The sequence below is a fragment of the Fukomys damarensis genome, unplaced genomic scaffold (assembly GCF_012274545.1).
Source record: "Fukomys damarensis isolate Sample0158 unplaced genomic scaffold, DMR_v1.0_HiC HiC_scaffold_2, whole genome shotgun sequence".
Lineage (NCBI taxonomy): Eukaryota > Metazoa > Chordata > Mammalia > Rodentia > Bathyergidae > Fukomys > Fukomys damarensis.
In genome coordinates this window covers 52,749,969-52,770,626 of record NW_022900914.1, presented here as the reverse complement: position 1 = coordinate 52,770,626, position 20,658 = coordinate 52,749,969, and the positions used below count along the sequence as shown (strand labels likewise).

At 32.6% G+C, this 20,658-nt stretch overlaps 1 pseudogene; it reads right to left on the bottom strand.

Annotated features, from left to right (window-relative positions):
* Window positions 1-10,950: 10,950 nt before the first annotated feature.
* Window positions 10,951-20,373, bottom strand: LOC104867300 (annotated as a pseudogene).
* Window positions 20,374-20,658: the final 285 nt, after the last annotated feature.

Here is a 20,658-nt window from a genome sequence, read left to right as displayed (position 1 = left end):
TAAAAGTAGTTGATAAACAAGAAAGCCTGTGAAAGTAAGCTTCGAGTAAAAAGGAAAATATGTTTTATTATTCTTCATAGTTTGAGAAAAAAAATAGGAGTTGATTAGGAGCATGTAGAAAACACAAGTTTGTGTCTTTAACATGCTGCACATCACTTTTACACAGATAAATGGATGACACATGTGGACAGGCATTGTGAAAGCTTGAATATGCCAGGGAAAGAATAATAATGAAACCAATGCTGTACCCAATGTTAGACATTTGGAAAAGAAATTAAACTAAAGTAGGTTTCTTCCATGAGTCCCTGATGGTAGGTTAGCTACAAAAGAAAGATAGTGTAGTCTTCCACAAATGTCATTAAAACCATCAAATGCTAAAATATAACACACTTTTTTGTAGGAAAAGATGGAAGATCATGACAGCCTAAAGTGAAAGTATGTGATCTTTGAGTCATACATTTCATATGAATCCATATAAATCTGGGATACTATTTCTGTGAATATTTTCCCCAAATATCTATAATACAACAACCTGCAGAAAAAAATCCTTTAATAAATAATCTCTTGAGCATGCTGACAACAATTTTTTTTTGGCTCTGACATACACAAGTTAAGCAGAAAATTTTGGGGAGGAGTGTAATTCAAGGATAGAATATTTCCCTTATTTGAAAAGACAGAGGCTCTGAGACAAGAGTGAAGTCTCTGAACAGAGAGCCCTCACTAGATTCATTATCAAAGTCTCTGGAAAACAGAATTTATAAGGGAGAAATGATTTTATAAGGATATAGGGTAATTTAGGAAGTCCTCCATGAAGATACACAGAAGAGATTTAATGGTCAAATGAGGCCTTATTCTTGATCAAAAAGAGAGCTAAGGCAAAACCTGGTAAATAAAAAATGAAAAGACTGCATTAGTTATTTACTATACAGTAAACTTATTGTTCCAAATCTTTATATCTTAAATCAATACATATTTAGTATCTCAGAGTTTCTGAGTGTCAGGTTTTTAGACCAACCTCAGCTGAAGGCATTTGAGTCAACAGTCTATAAACTGGGAGCAAAATTGTCAACAAGGATTTTGTTCCTATATGAAGATTCATTCAAAGTGAATAGTGGAGGAATATTTCTCTAAGCTCACCCACAAGGTACAGGTAGGATTTGACACCAGCACCATGAATAGTGTGTCCCACAGACTAACATCTGGGAAGTAGATCACTACCAGACCATTAGAATAGGAATAAGGAAAACTCAAGATAGAAATCACAAAATCTTTATAACAGGATTATAAAAGTGATATATTTCCCTAAAATTAGTAGCAAGTCAACAAGTTCAGCTCACACACTTTCCAAGATACTATCTAAAGATGTGCTTAATAGGGGATGGGGAAATTTAGGGGTCACCTGGGAGATAGAGTACTCTGCACATTTTCCATTCATTTTACTAGAAAATGGTATTTAATGGTATAAATTCAAAGATAATTCAGCATAAAAGGAGACAAAGCAAGATATGAGATATACAGAGGTAAATTTGGCAAAGAAAAAAGAAAATGCAAAAGAAAGAGTGAATCAAACATCCTACATTATAATTAATTCTATATTATAATTAAAGGGTAAAGAAAGCAGGTGAGAAAAAAGGGAAATGTATTTCTTAATGGATTAAACTGTTAGTTACAAGGGAACAAAGAATTTAAACAATAAAAAAATGGAAAGCAATGAAAAAAGCTATTACATAAGAGTCTCAGGAACTCAGAACAATGAAGAAAAACTTTACATTCAGAAAAATACAAATTATCTTCCGAAGGACAACCAGTAGACTGCTAATTAACTTCCAAAAATGAATAACAGGAGCCAGAAGATGAAAATATATCTTCAACATGCAAAAAAAGGTCAAATATAAAATCCCATATACAGTGGAAGTTTTCTTCACAAATATATCTGGTACAAAAAAAAAATATTCACATCATTGAAAATTGAAATTAAAACCAATGTAAAATTCATACTCTATTTGTTTTTAAGCCAAAGTAATATTTTTTAATATTTTTAAAAAAATTTTTTCCTCATTGAGTTTATTAGTAGTTTAGGTACACAGTACAGTTACATTCATTATTGAGATCTTGTGACTTTACATGACAGGTCTTGGTTCCATTTTTTCCCCCTTGTCTCTGACCTCCCTTTACCCCTCCTCCCTCTCCATTTACAAACACTTTATTTGCATTTTCTCATATTTTTTTATTTTCCCTTATTACTTTTTCCCTAACATTTCCACTTCCCCTACGTCTTTAGCCCCTTTTTTCCTATTTCACATTGTCAATTATATCATTAGGATCTTGTGTAGTATTATAGTTTATTCACACCAGAAAAACTATTTGGTATTTACACATGTGTGACTTATTTATTTCACTTAGGAGTATATCCTCAATATGTATCCATTTTCCTATGAATGAATCTACTTCTCATTCTTTATGGCTGAGTAATATTCCATTTTATAGATAAACCACATCTTTTTTATCCAGTTTCCAACTGATGGGCAAATGAGCTGTTTCCTAGTTTTAGCTATTACAAACTGTGCTGCTATGAACATAGGTGCACATATATCTCTATGATATGATTCTTTTAATTCTTTTGGAAAGATACCCAGCAGAGGGATTGCTGGGTCAAATGGAACCTCTAGTCTCAGCTCTTTGAGGTATCTCCATATTGATTTCCATAGTGGTTGCACCAGTCTGCAATCCCACCAACAAGGGAGAAGGGTTCCTTTCTCCCCACAACCCCGCCAACATGTTATTGTGTCATTTCTTAACAGCAGCCATTCTTTGTGGGGTGAGGTGGAATCTCAGTGTTGTTTTCATTTGCATCTCTCGAATGATCCGTGATGTGGAACATTTTTTCATATATTTACTTGCTGCTTTTACTTCTTTGTCTGAGAAATATCTGTTCATTTCAGATGCCCATTTTTGAAACAGGCCTTTATATTGGGGGGGGGCTGATTGTTTTGAGTTCTTTATATATTCTAGATAATAGTTCTTTGTCTGTAGAGCAGCTGATAAATATAGTTTTCCCACATTGTAGGTTGTCTCTTAGTCCTGTTGATGATTTCTTTTGCAGTGCAGAAGCTTTTTAATAAGATGAGATCCCAATTGTGGATTCTTTGCGCTAGTTCCTGTGCTACTGAGGATTTGTTCATAAAGTCTTTTCCTCTGCCAAGACCTTCAAGAGTTCTACTAACTTATCTTCCATCAAGGTTAGCGTTTCTCTTTTAATATTTAGATCTTTAATCCACTTGAATTTTAATTTAGTATATGGTGAAAGATAAGGGTCTAGTTTTAATTCTTAAGCCAAAAAAATATTAAGTGTTAGTTTATAGTTTCAGGGAATAAGTGAACAATATGATTGTACACATGTAGGTAAATTTAAATGCATATCCATTTTATAAAATAACAATACTATTTTAGAATTCAAGGGAGAACATTAAAATGTATTTTAAAAATAGCATAGACACTGGAATGGCTGATAGAGTTACAACTAAATGTTGTAATTATTTTGTCATTTATAAAAATATCAATCAATATTACAGTTTAAGCAAAGAATCCATAATTTGTTCTTAAATGTTAGGGTGAGTATAAATTTTTTAAAAAGTAGAACTTTTCCTTCAACAAAGAAAAAAGTATATTAAAAATACAAGCTAATGAAAATTATAAAATACATAGGGAATTGATAGATTCATAAATGTTTCAATGTAAGCATTTTCTTATAAACTGCGTGCAATTCTATTTTTTCTTCGTTTTTGTATTACTACTACTCTTATTTTCCTACCAACTGATCTAAAAATTTAACAGCCATTTTGGCCAAAGCAGTAAATAAAAATCAAGAAGAAATAACAGGAGATGCATAGTAGAAGCTACTTCATAAATTTGATGTAATATTTACAATTATGCAAGGTTCATTGTCATATTATTTTCAATAATGAAAAATTTAAACTTATTCATGCTACCTTCAATCAATAATATATACGCAATTATGAAAATGTATAAGGGAACTGATAAATTTGATTAAAGAATAAATGAATGATGTCTTTATTATTTAGTATGTTATATGTAATTCAATAATAAAATATCGAGGAAGCCAATACAAACTAAAGCATTTAAAATTAAATAAGAAGGCATACAGCCTTCTTTAATTTCAATGATGCTTTGATTGTTTCTTCTTTCTAATTAAGGTTTTCTTTGCAAATCTAGTGAAAGAAGAGCTCCCAGGCACTCGACATAAGGGTTGGAATTGATGCGAACTTTTTGAGTGTCATTTGTTAACACATCAAAAAATGTTAAAATAATTATCTATTTGACTCAGTAATTTTCCCTTTTGAACTTACCCTAAAGAAATTTCTGTATGACAAAGCTTAATGACTTGTACTTTAATTTTGAAAAAAATTAAACAAGGTACAAACGAGTTAAGTATAAAGAATAAAATCAATTGATTTTTGTAGACTTATAGAGTACTTTAAGCTTTGCATGTATTTTTAAAGACTATGTAACAATTAAAATTTATAATTCATTGTCAGTTAAGTAGGTAGACCCTCAAAGTGAAATACAACATTTCAATTTTAGTTTTGTAACAAGTATGAATATAAATATTTCAATAAAAACTGTCAGATTATGAGGTATAATTAAATAATGTATCAAATATTTAAAATTTAAATTTATTATAGTGAAAGACACATTGCCATTAATCCCCCTCAAAATACACCCCTCACTTAGATCACACTTAAACACTGTTCTTGCCACTTTCTGTAATGGCCTATAAAGGCTTTTTGTGTGTGAGAGAGAGTTTTTAGCTTTGCTGCCCACACTGCCTCAGTGTCCTGAATCCATTCTAAACATTTACCGTTTATGACCCCTTTGACCTTGGAGAGCAGCCAGAGTTGCATGCTACCAGATAGGATGAATAATGTTGATGAGGATGCAGTATATTTTTATGAGCTTTCCTTTCCATTGTATGACACTTAACACCAGCATTCCCCATACCTGTTATCATTACTTCTAAACATGCTAAAGGTGACTGCCTACACTGCTTTGGAAAGTTGCAAGGATAATGACATAAATGTATTTGAAGTGTGGAGAGTATTTTGAGGGGTATTCATGGCAATGTGGTTTTTATTGTAATGTTTTTTTTTCTAATTTGAGTACTTACCATATATGTATTTTGATCACCACTTATATATACAAATATCTAATGGGTTTTTGATTTATTGCTAATTTTGTCTTTATTTGGCTTGCATCTTACACCATTCATAATTGAATCTGGAATGTATACTTAGTTACATATAGAATGATCATTGACAAGTATTGCATGATTGCTAAAGTGTTGCTCAGTCTGCTAAGTCAGTGGTATGTTGTAAGTGGTTTTCATTGTTTTGTTTTGCTTAGGTTTTTTTGTTTGTTTTTTGTTTGTTTGTTTGTTTTGTACTGGGATTGAACTCAGGACCTTGCACTTGTGAGACAGGTGGTGGAGCCACTGAGCTAAATCCCCAGCCCTCCACTAGTTTTTGATAGAGTCCATTTGTAAAACGTTTCCTAATTCTGCTTTGAAATGACATGTTGGTAGCTTGAAGTAGGCCAAGGAGAATTTTTACATCACAGAAATTTTAAAAATACTACACATCCTAATTTTTCATTATAAGAAGCTTATCAGTAAATATTTGCCATCACACTTTAGTGCTAAAAAATGAATAAAATATTTCAGAAAATTTAAATAATACACAATTCAAAATTCTCATAAATAGCTATGTACCTCTACATTTATCTCTCTAAAATAATGTTGATCAAATTTAATAACTAGCAAATATTTCCACAGTTCTTATTTCATCACCTCATTGTCATTTAAACTCTTATTTTCAATTATTTCATCATTTTAATTTAATGTCTATCCTGATGCACAAAAAAATCTTAGTAAGTTTCATCACTCCAGGAGCCAATACTTATGAAATAATGGTTCCATGTAATAAAATCACACATACACACACATACATATATACATATTCTCATTAATAAAACAATTTGCTGAGAAAAACTTTTACTTTTTAAACCTTACTCCTAATGAGACCGTATCTACTAAGAATGAGAGAAAATGAACATTTAATACAGATACATGGATATAACAGACACTGTAAACTTGCTACCAATTAGCCAGCCTTATGAATGAAGCTTCAAAGCCGTCGAGGAAGAAAATAGACTTTAAAATTCTTTACTTTGGTATGCTTTGTAAAATATTGGTGTAGATTTTAAATGCCTGCATTTTGATAATTCTTCCTAAAAATGCAGCTTAATTTTTGATTTGCAAATAATGAGTCCTATAATGCATTGTTACTCAAAGTGCAGCCTATGAGTGGCAATAAGTAAGCCTTACTTTGGAGCTTATCAGAAATACTGCTTCTCAGATCCAATCTGGTCCGTTAAAACCTTATTTCTAACAAGATGCAAAGCTAATCTGTGTGCACATTAAGGTTTGTGCAGCAGCAGCATTATCAGTACTCAATGTCCAGGTAGGCGCAAACATTGTTCACTTGTTTTAAAATCAAACAGATTAGTCAATAAATTAACGCTTTAAAAAATATCATTTAAATTATACTATTCAAGTCTTTATACTAGAACTATAAAATTGTATGAAAATATATTCCTCAGAGGCATATCCTTGGTATATATGGAATGAGGAAATGAATGTGCCCTTCAGTGTGAGACTTTATTTGTATAGTAGTAGTAATACTAACCAGGCACCTCTCCCTGACTGGATTATAAATTTTAGGGACTTTTTTGTATATCTTTGGTAAAATAAATTAATTTATCCAAAAAAGCAGCTAGCATATAACAGTAAATAGAAATGTGTTGATGCAAATTCATTAATATCTAAATTTTTGATACATCTAAAACATCTGCCTTTCTTAATTCTTCAAGTTATTATAGTAGATGCATGTAATTGGCTTGGATAATCGAGAGCTACTGTAGAATTAAAACTACTTAGATACCATGAGTTTTTTCAACCACATCACAAAACAATAATAAATTTTTTCTTTTAAATCTTGATGATAAGAATGCTTTATTTGATCTGCCCACATAAGAAATTTGAGATTCCATGCAGAACTTTTGCAGATCTTGAGTCACCTCTGATAGCATCTAAGGAGAATGTCATATTTCTTGAATCTAATTTAAGTAAATAACTATGTTGCAATTTCATAATGTTATGACTTTTAAAACATCAACAAGATCAGAAAATATTGTTTCTACTATTGAAATAATCTTGCAGGCAAGATTTCTTGAGATCAGTGTGTCTTCCAGATATTTTGTCAGCAAGCTGTTAGGGTGTGGCATAAGTCCTTAGGTCATAATTATCTCATCCACCCTGGAAACCAGCAGTTTTCATTCTGCCTTGCTCACTTAAGTTTATTCTTAATAGTGATCACCATGATCTTCCGTCTTAAGAGAGTAAAAGTCATATTTAATGCATTGAAGCATGAAGGTAACCAAGTGTTAAACTGGAGTTGTGTACTTCTCAACATAACAACTTACTTACTATCTTAATATATTGTTGCATCTAGAAGAATACAAACCAAAGTAATAAAAATGTTCTCTGAGGAACACGCAAATTTTAAAAACTATTTTAATCAGTCTTTAATGAATAATTAAAATCAAATATTTTGTCACAGATTCTACAAAAATATTGTTAAATATGCTATAATTTCAAGTTAAAATTATTCATAAATGCAAAGTATCACAAAAATATTATTAAGTTTAAATATTTTATGTTTGAAACACACAGAAATGTCATTTGTTCACTATAATAGAATAATATAAGTAACATAATTACTTCAAAGTATTACAAATTAACTTAGTCTTGTTTTTAGTATGAATTAAAAACTCAGTTAATCTAGATTTCTGTGTGAGAAATGACATGTATTTTCTCCAAGAAGAGTGTCCATAATTCTATACTTAGAGTTTATCTCTTGTGTCAATAACTTAGATATGCTTGACAACAGAAAAATAATAAAAGAATAAATCAAGATGAAACCAAGCATTGCACAAAAGTGAGCTTAATTTCTCATAACTATTTTTCTAATCAGAATTTTTTGAAAGTTCATAAGGTATAAAACTGTATAAAGCTAATCCTAAAAATGCTATTAAAACGTAGCTTTTATACTTTGGTTTTAAAAGTTCATTATATGCACTCAATATTTTATTTATTTCATAACATTTTTAAGGATATTCACCCTTATTTTACTTTTGTGACTTGAAGGGAATAGGAAGAAATATTTGTGTATGGCACACTTCACGGAAAAGCAATTGATTCCAGCATTTGTAAAGGGCTTTATCTTTTGCAGTTAATCTCTCCAGAGAAAATCACATTCCTTGAGTAGAATTGTTGAGTAGCTAGAACTACATCTGATAAGCCATCGATGTTAAATTTTTCAATTAACTTTTATAAAACAGGAAATTGAGATCTACTTTTATTTTGTGTGTCTATAATTTTTCAGATTTTCATAAGGCCGCATGATAATTTAATAATATCTACTGTGGGTCTCAAACTCAGATCTCTTCTTTCATGTATCATATGCTCTCAACACAATTTTCTCTTAATCTCTTGCTCTTTCTTCCATAGCCCTCCAAAATATTCTCACAAAATATACTACTTAATGGCATAATTCGCCATTCTGATTAAATAATTGCCGCTGTGATTCAAAGTGGACAGTATAGTGACAAAAATCAAATGATATGACTATCACTCTGTAAAAAAAGATATATTAGCAATTACACAGAGATAATCTTGTAATTGTGAGACTGTGGATGCAAAATATTATTAGTTTTCCACATTGAAGACAAAGTTTTGAACCCAGTTTAATGCCAATGTATGATTTTATTAGTACTGTGAAAGATAAATGCCAAAATAAAAGTAATGTGACATTATTTAGTGATGCAACTTTTATTCTTTATTTTAAACATGTGGACTGAGAACTAACCATATCAGGACATTATGATTTTCAATTTTTCTACTATAAAGAATCATAAGACACCTTTCATAGGATATTCACAGTAAAGGTAAGACTTAAAATACTTACAATAACTAAAATTCTGAAGGTTAAATAATATAAGAACAGAATAAAATTAGTATAATGGATTAATGGAAAATAAATAAAAATTTCCCTATTAAGAACGTATATAACATAATATTTCTAACTGTTTAAAAAGACTTCCTAGAAGCCAACGAACTGAAATTTAGCTTCAAAGAAATAAAATATAAGAAGCTCCACTGTTATATAAAGCATCCAGTACCTTTTACATTTTGATTTCAGAAGTGACTATAGCATTACAACTAGATGATTGAATTATTATTTTTTTATGGCTTGATTGTTATAGTCTAAATCCTAGGTTTTATGTGTCTCACATTAAAAATTTTGTAACTGAAGTCCTTACAATATCTCTATATTGTATTAATAATTATGAATTCTAATCTCAAAGGGAACAAAAATACGATTCACTGAAAAATTAAATGTATATCTGGCATAGTAAAAAAAAAGTTTCAGTACCTGAGTTTAGGACAGATATTAACTTCTTTAAATAGAGGTCAATTGTTTTTTGTTTTGTTTTGCTTTCTCTTATAGCATTTTTCCATAGTAATCCCTTTATTTGACAAACTATTCAAGGCTGGGCATTTTAAAACAAGCTAGAATAAGTTTTAGCTTAACTTATGTGAAAAAAGGCATGTTAGAGAAGAAGTTATATTTAACAATGAAGAATTTCATTTGCTATGCACTACGCCAGTGCTCGCCAACTGTCACCTTCATGTGGTAACAGCCTCCGAACAGTCACACTACAGCTGACACGAGGAGCCAACAAATAGGGCACAAGCACGGGCAGCTAGAGACATCTCCTCTCTGCTCACCCAGGGAACACACAGCACACCGCCCTCCCCCGCCCTCCCAGTCGCCCTCAACACAGCCTCAAGGAGCAGGCATTTCTGTGGGGTAAGGAGGAGGAAACAGAACGGAGACGCTCCGCACTTCTATCCCCCTGACCTCTATGCCTGTCCTGTCCCCTGTTCACTGTGTATTCCTGAGCCCACTTGCATGGGGTTTCTTATTCTGCCTCTTGTGGTAGTTAGGCTACTAATTAAAGTGGCTAAAATTTCTAAGTAGACTTTAAAGCTCTACTCAACATAAGTTGTTGAGCTATTAGAGTAAGAAAATTCCACGACTCCCACCTGGCGATCCAAATATATAGTGTTCCTTTGAAGATGATGTGAAAGAATTTCATTCTAGTAGGACCAATCAAGGAAAAAGGACAGAGAAACAGACTGCAAAATTAGTAAAAAAAAGTCAATTTTGAAATAAGAAAAAAGGTAGCTCATTACAATGTACTATATCACAGTCCACAGTAATTTTCACACAATGTGCCCTTGTCAATGGTAGAGATAACAAAAAAAGCGTTATGAAATTATACTTCATTTTGTAAGAAATTAAGTAGACAGGTAGATGGAACCACTAAGCAGAAAAATGCTTCAACTGGCTTTAGCAGACTGAATGTTCGGTGCTTTCCGTGCTACTTCCCTTTCTGAGAGACAGTCCTCACCTCGGTAAGACGTTTCTCGTATGACCAGCCCCTCCCACACCCTGTGAGAAATGTTTGTACGTGTTCATTTTTCACCAAAAACAAGAGATTTATCTTAAACTTAATCTCTGCCATTGGAAAGGCAGCATTATGAATGAATTTTCAACAATTCTTTAATTGCAAACTGTAGGACTTCTCAGTATCGGTCCTCGCAGGTGTGCGGGTCACAGTAGAAGCACTCTTACAAAATCTGGGTGGATTTCCTCACTCAACACCACAAGTTGTTGGATTGAGTGGAAGACAGAAGAAATGCGTCCTATGTATATTTTCCTATAACATGTAATTTGAATTTGCAAAGGGTCAATAGGAGGTCACAATGTTGTCACTGCAACGATGGTTTACTGCTCTTTTCACACTGATTAATGAGTGGCTCAAGAGAAGTGACAATGGTGGAAAACAGAAGTTTTCAGAACCGATCTTTGGGCTGTGGGCCTCAAGTCTGAGCTGCATGAGCTGTGCTAACTTGTGCTCCCAGATACTATGCAGTTCAGCTTGCTGCTGTCTCAGCTTTATTAGCAGCAGCATAAGCTCCTCTGGCTGAAGAAATACAATTTGAGAATCCAAACAGTGGAAAACAGATTAACTGTTGTCTTAAGTGACAGATATTAAACCAATATTTCTTGGCAAGTTTCCTCTCACGGTTGACATCAAACATAGTGCCTAGACACTATGATGATCGGTCCTACGTAAACACATAGATAGTAGGGAGCCCTGTGCCTTCAGTGTACGGTCACATCCCCTCTCTGAGTGGGCGATGTCAAGTTCTTGGAAGCCGGGAATGGAGCCATATGAGGACGACGTGGATATGGAGTGCATCTGGTCGGAAAGGTTGAGCACTGTTTTAGGACTACTCATCAAGCTGTGTCCCGGAGGGTGCTCTGCTTGTGGTAGAACTGCCATTGCTGCCGCTCATAGAGCTGCCACATTGTTTCATCCCGCATGGACCTCCGCTTCTTTTCACCTGCAGGTACCCAGCCGGATCCCATCTGGGAGGCCCCGCACCACCGCCGATGTCTTCTGGCCTGGTTTTGCTGTTCCTGGGGAGGGTCCTGAGGCCTTCTGGGTAGCGGAGCACAATCTGGGCTCTGTAGCTCGGTATATTTCTTAGTATTGTTTGGTGAGAAATCACTCCTCTAGTTTTTTCTTCACGATTTCTCCCCTTCTAGGCTTTAATCCACCGTTCCAAGTGCTGCGTCGAATTCGTTCTCTATATGACTCGGTCTACCTCCGGGTGTAAGGGCTCTGTGTTGGGGCGATTGCCACTTCTCAGACCTGCTGTGCTCATTTTCATGTTCTGTGCTCTGCACTACTCACACTGACTGGTCGGTAGTGTGTAATCAGGGTTGGGCGCGTCGACCCACTGTCGTATTCGGAGGGCAGAGAATTCAACTTTACACTATTAACTTTGGTTGAAGGCCTATCTTGACCATCTTTTGGAAATCCATATTTTTTTCAGCTTCTAATGCCTTTTTTCTTCAAATTTGCTTATTTCCTTTTTTAAAAATTTATTTTATTTTATTTTTGGTTGTTTGGGGCCTGTGGTTGAATGAACACTCTATGGTTGGGAACGTTATTTGTTTCTTTAGTTGATACATTTTCAGATGTAGTGTTGCCCACTCTTCTCACGGGCTCTGTCTGCACAAGGCCAGCATCTAACATGGCTTTCATTCACATCTCCATGCCCTTGCCTGTATCGGTGCGGAAATCATAGGTCTGCATGTTTGGATGGGCTGCCTTGAAAGGGTATTTGGAATAAGTGTGATCCTCAGAGGTGTGCAGAGCTATCTGAAAAGCAGGTAAGAGTACGCGTCCCAGGATACCTTCTTCATTCTCATCCCTTTAATAAAGAGGCAAGGGTGAATTGTTTCAGCTTCCTAGTTTAAGAGTGACACATCCACTTTAAACGAATTATAATCATATTCTAAAGTCACTAGAGCTCTCAAGAGGTTCCATGCTACGATTAAGCAAAGTCATAAACAGAGGTGGCTTAAGATATAATAATTCCGAGGATTACACTTTGAATCTATATGAATTTGTTTTCAACCTGTTAAGCAAATGAATGATGGTTTACACTACTTTTTTGTGGGGGGGGGACTATTTTGAGACAGGGTCTCACGATGTAGTTGAGACTGACCTGGAACTCACTATGTAGCCCAGGCTGGTTTTGAACTCACAGCGATCCTCCTGCCTCAGCCTCCCGAGTGCTGGGATTACAGGCATGTGCCACCACACCCAGCTGGACTACTTTTTATAATAAAAAATTCAATAAGTATTTAACATCATTATGCAATTGGTAGCAAAATCATAAATATCATTAGAAGAAATCACTTTCTTCAGTATAGCTGAAATAATACACTAGTTAGACATTTAAATGTAACTTTACAAACATATTTCAAACTTAATGATTGCTACTTTTCCAGCTCTAGTTAATACCAGGACTGTTACAGAAATCCTTCAGTGAAAATAATTCAAAAGGACCATTGTAGATCAATATTATCAACTATTAAATATTAATTTAGCACATATCTATAATTAAATAACTGTTATCAAAAATGGACCATGTGTTAGAAGACAATTTTGGCATGCATTTGGGTAGTCATGATAAAATACAAAATTAAAATAATGGGAATTTTCTGCATATTAAAACTATGTGGCTTAGTTATTATAAGACATTAGTTTCTTAGAAATTTCTCAAAGTGGATGAATAAACCTAGAACAATTATTAATCACTTATTTAATACAAAGAAAAGAGATGATCTAATGTTGATCTAAACAGACAAGTCCCAGGATACAAACGAGACTTATTATTCAGTATGTATCTTTGTCCCAGTCAATTCAACCAAAAAGAAGTATGCTTTAAAAGAAAACTATAGAAGCAATCAGGGTAAGAAATTACAGCAAGTCTCCAATTTACAAACATATGAGTTGAGAGCTTTCACAGATTCCCACTGACCTTACATTACAAAGATTGACAGATATGAACAGACCACAGAAGTAGCTCATTGTCACAGCTGTGCTGTTGGGTGGTTGCTGTATACTGCCAAGCTGTTCAGTAGGACAGTGCTCCATTAGAGACCAAGACGTCCAGAAGCAAGAGGAGAAGCTGTGGTGATTGGGGAGGGGTTCAGGAAAAGCAAAGCAATATACATGTGTATTTGTGCCAAAGGTGCATAAGACTCACTTTATCCAACTTCTGAATGAATCTGACTTATGGAAACTCACTCAGAATAGAGCTTGTTATTCCAGAACATACTTCGTTGAAAGAGGAGAGTCTTCACTTATGAGGACAGTAGACAATATCGCTTCTATACTTTGTAACACTCCTGATTCCATTTCTGTAATTTTCTTTAGTCCACATTTCTTGTACTTAGTGGTGGGTATTTTATTATTAAATCCTTACCTATTTTTTTTTCTTACTACATCAAATACACTATAACAAACACTGGAGAAAACAAACATTATTTCACTGATCATATAAAGATTATATTCTCCAACTATATTGATGTTTATATGCATGATGAGAACATCAGTTCTCACATACATTGGAACAACATGATTCTCATTTGCTACATACTTTTATACCTAAGTGGTTAACATCATCCATGGTTCCATTTTTGATTCTATGAAAAAGTGTTTAAAAAGTCATTATCACTGTGTCATCTTTTTATATTTATTTAGGATTAATTATTTTAAAATAGCAGTTTTTTTTTAAAAAAACAGAATGCACATTTTCCTAATTGTTTTTATGAGCTGTCAAATAGGCATCTGGAAATTTGTCAGTTTTTATGACTTTCAAATATGCATGACAGTGTATCAGTTCATTATAGACAGTGCTGGAAAATGCAAAACATTTTTGTTTTGATTATTGAGCAGAAAATTATGATATTTTATCATTTTAAAACTTTATTTTGATGATTTATTGAAATGGAACACTTCTTTAAATATTTATTAGTCATTCGTATTATTTTATAAATTACTTTCAGTAATTTTTTGTTGCCTACCAGTTAATATTATTGATTTATAAGAGTTCATTATAAAATAACCTGATCTTTGATCTTGCATACATAATAGAATATTTCCAAAATGCTTTCTTTCATTTTAATATTAATTTTTACATACTGAAATATGTTCCTTGGCTGTCTTTACTTTCAGTATTATGTTTGGTTCCTCACCAGATAAAAATCACATATTATTTCTGACGTTTTAATGATTCTTCTCATACACATTTATATACCATTTAATAATAAATTTATTTTTGATATCTATGCAATATGAATCTAATTTAACATTGTTCCTTAATAATTAGAAACTTGTATCAAAGCCATTCATTCAGTAATATATTCTTATTTGTTATGAACTGGTACTTTAAAGATATTTGAATTTTTCAACCAAAATGTATGTTAGGATTTTGATAACAATTTTCTTCAGTCAGTAAATTAGTAGGCTTCTTTCCAATAAAAATATCATGAGGAAACTTTTTGTAATCCCATTTGCTTATCTAAAATGTGAGCCTACTTTTTATTTTGTATGAAATTTATATCAAGCAATTTCATCTTTATTATTTGGGTTTGCCTCACAAGAACATCCATATCAGCATTATACAAAGTTACTTTTTTCTTTTCATTAAATAATCATATTTTTCTTTCTGTTGTAGTTAGAATTAACAGAAACATATGTCAAATCATTAATATGCTTTTAAGATTCATGTTCTCTCATTAAAAACTAAGAAGCCTCAACATAAGCTAAATGCTTGAGTGATAGATGCATTTTTATATAAATATTTTAAAATTTTAGTCACTGTCAAGGCAATTGTTAAATTTTTCAACATGCAATATTCATACAAAACATTTTACTAGAATTTCTATAAGTTGAAGTGTTCATGAATTAAATACATCCTAAGAGCAGCTAATTAAATTTTTTAAAAATTAATTTTATTGGTACATTTAGGGTATACAAACTGACATTCATCATTGGAAATTTGCAACTTTACATAATGCATCTTGCTCCTTATTTTTCCCACCCCCCTGTCCTCCCTTTAACCCCTCCACCTCTCCCTGTCTACAAAGAATTTGTTTTCATTTTTTTATATTCTCGTATTAATTCCTTTTAAATTTTTAATTCTAATTCAACTTACTGATCACATATGTATGTTCCGAAATATTTATAAATAATATATAATATTTTCTTTTTTTTAATGTTATAATTGTATTTTTCTAAGTACTTTCAGAATTTGGATTATAAATAGTCAAAGTGGAATAACTTTTCTGTGATCTTCAGTTCATTAAATATTATAAAATAATACTAGAATATTCAAATTAACAGATTTTGTGTTTCATTTTGTTAGTCCTTTTCATTTTATATTCAATTAAAACATATTTTGGGGTAAATGTGATTTTGATTCATGTAATCTTTGAAATGACAAAAAATCATAATTATGACCTTATTTATTATATTTTGGGGTGAGAATATTTAAAATATAGTTTTGCTGAAATAAATAGTGCGTTATTTATTACTTTATTCAATCTCAGGGTGTATAACCTATTAAGGTCTTAAAATAGGAAGAATGATAGTTTCATTAAATACATTCACTTATATATGATTTATGAATAGTATTAATCATACATTATGAAAATGAATATATCATTAATAATCAATATGTTATACTTAAATATCTATGTTCATATGCATTCATTTACCCTGTGTGCTTCCTTCATGGAAGCATGTTAGATCTTTGTGATTGGATTAGTTCTTTAAAGAGCAAAGTGTTGTAAAGCAAATCCACTACAGGAGAGTTCCCTCCCTTGCACAAGGCTGCTTGTCCTTCAGTTTTTTTTTCCATGTCTAATGAAGCCAGAAGAGTCTAAGATTCTAGTGCTGTGTTCCTCTTATTTTTCAGACTCCAGAAGTATGAATCAAATAAACATCTTATAAATAGTCCTCTGCTGTGTATGTTGTTAAAGCAACCCAAAGCAGATTGACTGAAGTTAGACTGCAAAATTGTAATACTTTTGTCCCTCACTGTAATAAAGGATATAAAACACCAAAAGAGAATCAAAAAGTAATAGCGGACTTGAACAAAAACTCTATTGTTTAACTGGACATAACATGGTGATAAACAAAATTCTTCCCAGCAACAGAAAGTGACACATTCTTCTCAAATGCATGCAGGACAGTCTTTAGGCTACATCATGTTAGGACACAAAGCAGTTTTCTTCATGATTTTTTCATTTATTTCTTTTGTCATTTAGCTCTTCTAATTGATTGCATATGATTTTTCTTCAAGTTCAGTATTTTATTTCCCTCTGATCTGTCCTCTGTTGAAAAAGTTTCATAAGAAAAGACATTTAGGCATCTTTGTCTTTTGCTCAATTGGCAGCAAAATTATTTATTCTTTCATCATTTCGTTTTTTCAAGACTAGGGCCATTATTTCTCTAAATGTTAGAGTTGTAGGGATGGGAAACATTAAATCTCACATTAATGATTGGGAGTGATGTTCTAAGAACCTTATTCTTTTTTTTCATTCATTAATTTCATTGGAATTTTTTAGGTATACAATATGCTAACATTCATTATTGGGAATTTGTACTTTCACTTAATATATCTTAGTTCTTATTTTTTTCCCATTCCCCTGCCCTTCCTCTGACCTCTGCATCCCTCCCTATTTACAAATACTTTGTTTCTGATTTTCCTTTTCTCATATTTATTCCTTTCCCTTCTTTCTGAATTAACCCTTCCACTTCACCTTCCCCTTTGGGCCTTTTCTCCCTATTTCACATTATCTAATATACAGCTTGATCCTTATTTACACTCTCAGTTTCCCACACTAGAGAAACTATTTGGTATTTACACATGCGTCTTATTTATTTCACTTAGAGTATGGCCACAATGTGCTTCCATTTAGCTATAAATCTCTCTAGTTTCTCATTCTTTATAGCTGAGTAGTACTTCATTTTATTACAGAACCTTATTCTTAATTGCACAGCATTCCCTTAGGATCTTGACTTAATAAATGCACTATTTTCTGTACTGTCACTTCAGGGTGTCTCCTCTGAAATAGTTATACATTGGTGATTTACTTACCATCATTAAAGATTTCAAATACTCAAAAACAATTATCCTAAAAGATTTCATTTCTTCACATTATAAAAATAGTACAACTTACTGGAGATAGAGCAATCACTGCACATTTTTCTCTTAAATTTTTAAAGATTTTTCAATTAATCTCTTCATTTATCTGTGGGCTATACAATTACTTTGAATTAACTGAGTTCCTTGTTCTCAAGTTGGCTCTGTCTATCATAATAATTCTTGCTACAGAAAACAAGGAGCCATTGTAAATATTCTCTCCTATGGTCAGCTGATCAACATCAGTGCCATAGTTCCCGTATCTCCCACATGTAATGTAGAAGTTATCCAGAGATTTAAGGAGGTAAGAATTTTACCCTTGATTTAATTAGTGAGTTACTGACTAAATCTAATTAGTACCTATACAAATTCATGTAATAATTCATTTACCAAAACTCAAAAAATATTTTTGTGTAAGAAGAATAGTAGTTTGTGCAATGGTTGAATATACACTTTTGGAGAAAACAACTAGATTGTTTATTAATTCACCAGAGGGTCTGTGGCATGAAGTAAATAAAAAGGCCTTTCATTGTTCAACCCCCTTAACTTCCTACTTTAATTAATATACTAAAGATATATTTAAAATTTTCTAAATATAGAGTTGACACAAATTTTATCTTTAATACTGTTCAAAAGAGCTGGCTGTTCCGTTTTCTCTCAGATCCGAGTTGCCTTGTAAATAAACTCTGTCCAATTTGAGGCATGCAAGGAAGAGTCACATTAAAGTGTTGTTGAAGAAAAATCTCTCATTACAATTACTTCCTTCCTCACTTAAAGGTATCTTAGCCTGGCTGAGTCAGGCTTGGAATTTAATGAAAGAGAATGAACACAAAATTTCCCACTCTGATTAAAATTCTCTTGCAAGAACTGTTTTGTGACTATTGTAATTGTTATTTGTTCCAATTATAGAGATAAGATTAGATCTTAATGTCTTTTCATGTATTTTCTGTCCTAGGAACATAAAGCACAATTAACAACCAAACTCAATGCTTAGGTCAAATCAGTTTGCTTTTGAGTCTCTTTGTATTATATTTTAACTGCTAAAATTTAGGCCTTAATTCCTGAAATTCTAGGATCACATTGTTCCTGAGGAAATCTATTAAATTTATACAAATCTGTTTTTTCTCCACATCTTGCAAACTGTAATTGCTAAAGTTTTTCCTTCCTAAATCTTCATGAGTGTATTGCTTGTCATGTCCTTGATCAGGCTGAACTGAGGTCAACTTGAAGGATCCAAAGGATAAATCCAACTTCTCGGAACATTTTGGCTTCTCTCCTCAACATGAAATTGAATTTATATCAACTAAATTTACTTTAGTGTTGGTCACTATTGAATCTAAGTTGCATTTTTCAAATTAAGCAAGGACAAAAGATTATCCCTAGATGGTTAATCAGAAACACATCATTTATGTTCTCTAATAAATATAACATCTCAATAACTTTGACATGATCTTGAGGTTTTTAAAATTTCAATCCATCATCTTTAAATTTTGTTTTGCATAAAGTTCGTTTTGAGTAGTTGTGATAATTTCAAGTTAAGTTACATATATGTACAAAGGGTCTTCATTTCTGTTTTTTGATTCCTATTTTGAAGTAAAATCTTAACATTTGCATGGGAAATCTTAAAAGGTTGTAAATTCATCATAGTAATTCAAAAACTCACAGGCTTTTATTTGATCTGTGTTATGCCATTTGTTCCCGTGCCTTAATAAGAGATTTATTTGTTTGTTTCTTCTTTTGTTTATTAACACAGGGTCAACTCACTATATGGCCATGAACTCATACCGATCCTCCTGCCTCAGACTCCAGATGTCTGGACTTAAATGTGTGTGCCACTGTGCCCAGTTAAAAGATTTCTTTTTTGGGCTGGGGATTTAGCTCAGTGTTTATGCCGGCTGCCTTGTAAGCGTAAAGACCCAAGTTTGATCCCCGGTACCAAAAACAAAACAAAACAAAACAAAAAACAGATTTCATTTTAAAGAACTTATTTAGTCTCTTTGTCTTCTAATCATTCATGAAGGCATGCTATAATCTTAACCTTTTATGTATTAAGTTTTGAAGAACCTAATGAATTCATGTATTCTTCATTCTCATTGTCTTAGTTTCAACAGAAAGTTCATTCTCCAACATTTGTAGAAAATGTTTTAAGTGATTTTGTTCTCTCTGTATGCCATGGTGTATGGGGTTGGGTGACTCAGTGGCACGTGTGCTTATCTATGTATATGCACACCTATATGTACACGTGTACATATCTTTCTTTGAATTTTAAATCTCACCATGTATTAAAACACTACATAGAAGGCTACTTTATAATATTAATATTTATAACATTTCTTGAGATGAATAAAATGCTCTTAACAGCTGATAAAATTGCAGTGCCATACAAACCCCAACTCACATGAATTCTTCCTATGAAAACAGTAACTCTTTTTTCCAATTCACTCTCAGAAAAAAAAAAGCAATAGTATAAAAGTACTAGAAGGATAATTAATTATGCAATTTTAAAAAGTATCTTACACATCTTATAGTCTGTGACTTTTGAAGGAGATTAAATCCAGAAACTTACCCTTCTCTGAGGATAAGCATTTCGTAAACATGGTTGCAGTCTTTGTCAATGAGAGAAACAGGTCAATACCTTCAGATATTTTTTCTACTTCATGAATAGACATAAAACTTTCCCTGAAGACATGTACAATCTTGCTTTGGTCAGGGCTATTCTTTCGTGGTTAAAACTGGAATTAATCCACAGGCCTATGAACATTGCAAGGATATAGACAATATGTGTATTTATAAAATGAATATACAGCGTGGGCTGGGGATTTAGCTCAGTGGTTCGGTGGCCTGCCTTGAAAGTGCAAGGATCGGAATTCAATCCCCGGTAC